Source organism: Muscardinus avellanarius (assembly GCF_963383645.1).
Source record: "Muscardinus avellanarius genome assembly, chromosome: 3".
NCBI classification, from domain to species: Eukaryota; Metazoa; Chordata; class Mammalia; order Rodentia; family Gliridae; genus Muscardinus; species Muscardinus avellanarius.
Window position 1 is genome coordinate 62,339,299 of NC_137788.1, and position 3,454 is coordinate 62,342,752.

Genomic DNA, 3,454 nt, shown 5'->3' on the forward strand with positions numbered 1-3,454 from the left:
CAGAAGAATGAGAAAAACCTTACCATATTATCGAGCAATACCACTTCTGGGTAGATATACCCAAAAGAATGGAAACCAAACCTTCAAACTAATGCTTGTTTATCTATGTTCATAGCTGCACAACTCACCATTGACAAAATATAGAACCAGCCAAGATGTCTATCAACAGATGAATGAATTACAAATCTATGGGATATGTACACAATGGAATTTTTTTCAGCTATAAAGAAAAACACAATTATTTCATTTACAGGGAAATGGATGAAACTGGAGAACATTATGCTAAGTGAGATTAGTCAGTCACAAAAACATAAGAAATTGGATGCTCTTTCTAATATGTGGAAGCTAGGGAGAAAATGGGTCATAGAAGGAACTCTAGATGAAGAAGATACAATAGATGAGCAAATAAGGTGACCTGAGAGGATGGGAGGGAGGAAGAGGGAAATTCTCTAATGCATATGATGTACATTAACAAACATATCAATGTCAATCACTAAGCCAAACATGAGAAGGAGGGAGGAGGAAGGAATGGGGCAGGAATTGGATAATGGCTAATTGGGTGATGTGTGCATGCATGCTTCCATCATCTTGTACCCCATTAAGATATATGACCATAACGCCCCAATAAATTTTTTAAGTCTGAAGCAGCATGGCGGCTGCGGAGGACTAGCGGCGGGCTGGCGGCGGGGAAGGAGAGCGGCTGGATTTCCTGCGGACCAGCACGTGCAGTTCTTCCAGCGCTTCCTCCAGGTCTTGCCCGAGCTCTACTCTTCGCTCGAGACCAGCAGGTAGATCAAATCTAAATCGCTGTGGTTTCCGAGGCTCTTCATACCTGGGTATTCCATTCAATCCATCAAAGTTTTTGTGCAGTACCTGAAGGCAGTGAAAATGATATGCAGTTTGTGTACTGTGCTTCCTGTATTTGCTATATGCTCAACAACTGGTCAGGCATGGACATGAAAAAAGCCATCAGCTATATTAGAAGAAGTATGTACTATGACAATGGGCTGGCACAGGGAGCTGGACTTGAATCTCATGTAGGATCTACTTTTTGTGGCATTGCATCACTGTGTCTGATGGGTAAACTAGAAGAAGTGTTTTCAGAAAAAGAATTAAACAGAATAAAGAGGTGGTGTATAAAGCGGCAACAGAATGGTTATCAAGGAAGACCAAATAAACCTGTGGATACCTGTTACTTATTTTGGGTGGGAGCAACTCTAAAGCTTCTAAAAATTTTCCAATACACTAACTTCGAGAAAAATAGAAATTACATTTTATCAACTCAAGATCACCTAGTAGGGGGATTTGCCAAATGGCCAAACAGTCATCCAGATGCTTTGCATGCATACTTTGGTATCTGTGACCTGTCACTAATGGAAGAAAGTGGAATTTGTAAAGTTCACTCTGCTCTGAATGTAAGCACACAGACTTCTGAACGCCTCAGAGATCTCCACCAAAGCTGGAAAGCCAAGGACTCTCAACAGTGCTCAGAGGATGTACCTATCTCCACATGACTGACTTTAGATGGGGGTGGGGTTGTAGCATAACTGTAGCTCAAGGTTAAAAGCCATGTGTAACCAAGTGTGCTCTTTTTTTTATAAGGGGTAGTGTCTCAATAAAAGCTTGTACTGATAATTACTTTGAGATATGGTCTTGAGCCAGTAACCTTTGTACTAGGTTTCAAGAAAGTCTTTGTTGAAGTTTGAACAACAGTGAATTCTGTTGTGGTTCTTAAATGTTTTATACTGTATATCTAAGAAGTTCTTTAAGGCAAATTAACTGTATGTATGTATGTAGATTATCTTTTTTAAAACTCTTAGTACAAATTGTATCTTATAATGAATACAGATCTTGAAAACACGTTTACAGTTCAGATAGCATTGATAATCTACAGGTGAGCCTTTAGTGATTCATTTAAAAATGTTCACAGCTGATGGTAAGAATTTGCTTTAATGAATTAAGTATCTGGGATTATTCTTTGAAAACAGATAGTCCCATAATTTTTTTAAAGGATAGCTTATTTTGTCTTATTCTTAAGTAAAGTGTGCCAATTTAATGTGTGTGGCCTATATAAATGAAGCAACTTCATAGTAAGAATAAATAGGTTTAACTAATATGATAGTTTTCTAAAAGGAAATTGTTTTAAGAAGACTATTATTATGAACTGAGAGAAGAGTAATTTAACTATGTGATTATGGATGAGGAGGTTTTGTGCTGTGTGGGTCTTTTATGTGGATGTTGCTTGAGCAAATACCAGTTATGTTGTATTTTAATCTCAAATAATTAGTTGTCTTTGGGTGGGTAGGGGAAAAAAACCTTCTTACCTAGAAAAAAGGCAGTGATTTTGTTTATATTTTTGAGAGTTGTGATACTATAAATTATACTAGTACTTAAAAAAAAGATGCTAAACCCAAGTTCATTTTAAATAAATGTTTTTAAACCCAGTTTAAAAAAACCACAAAAATTCATCTTTGTGATAATATCTTATTTTAAAAGTATGGATTTTTAGTTGTTTAAATTAGATTTGGAATTTCTAAAATAATATTTGTAGGATATATGTACGAAAGGCAATACCTGTGTACTCATCTAAAATCTAATGGTTTTAAGAAAAAAATATTGCGATTTACTTGACAATCTGCTGTATATGCTCCAAAATCCTAATCTTTCTCCTTTTATATCATCTAGAATTTACATTTGTAATTACCTTTATTTTACTTTTGGTATTTATTCATGTCCCTATACACTAAGAAATAATTGTTACTTTTTCATGTCATTCCTATTATGATAACTTAATCATTCTCAACATTTGTTACAAGTAAAAATTTTTCTGCTCAACTTTAAATTTTTAAGATATATTCATATTTCTGATGTGGCAATCATTTATTGATTTTTTTTACTGCTTCAGTCTTCCAGCATTTCAACATATCAAAATTGATTAATTATAGCATTAGTGAATATTCTGATTGTCTATAATTTTCTGTAACTACTTCTTTATTTATATATGTATGTACATATATACAAGCACATACTTCATATATATACATTATTTTTAAAATTTTATATATTTATACATTTTTTCAGTTATATGTCTTTCAATTATTATCTCCTATTTATGCCTTCAATTTTAATTCTCTTTAAGGCATATTAAAACCCTTATATAAATATATATATTTGAATATATATGTGAATATATATATTTGAACAGGCCAGGGGCTTATGTACCTAAGACCTAAGACTTTTTTTTTTTTTTTTTTTTGGTGGTACTGGGGTTCCTGGAAGCCCTTCCCTCTGGGCTACACTCCCAGATACATTTTATATTTTTATTTGGAAACAGGGTCTCTTAAGCCAGCAAAGCTGGCTTCAAACAAGCGTGATCCTCCTGTCTCTGCCTCCCAAGCGTGGGGATTACAAGCGTGCACCACCATGCCTGGCTAAGATTGTTTAGTGTATGCGT

At 34.6% G+C, this 3,454-nt stretch overlaps 1 pseudogene across 1 annotated transcript; it reads left to right on the forward strand.

The window, feature by feature from the left end:
* Window positions 1-649: 649 nt before the first annotated feature.
* On the forward strand, window positions 650-1,514 carry LOC308260823 (geranylgeranyl transferase type-1 subunit beta-like; annotated as a pseudogene). The gene has a single exon. The product of its transcript is annotated as a geranylgeranyl transferase type-1 subunit beta-like (transcript).
* The last annotated feature ends 1,940 nt before the right edge of the window (window positions 1,515-3,454 follow it).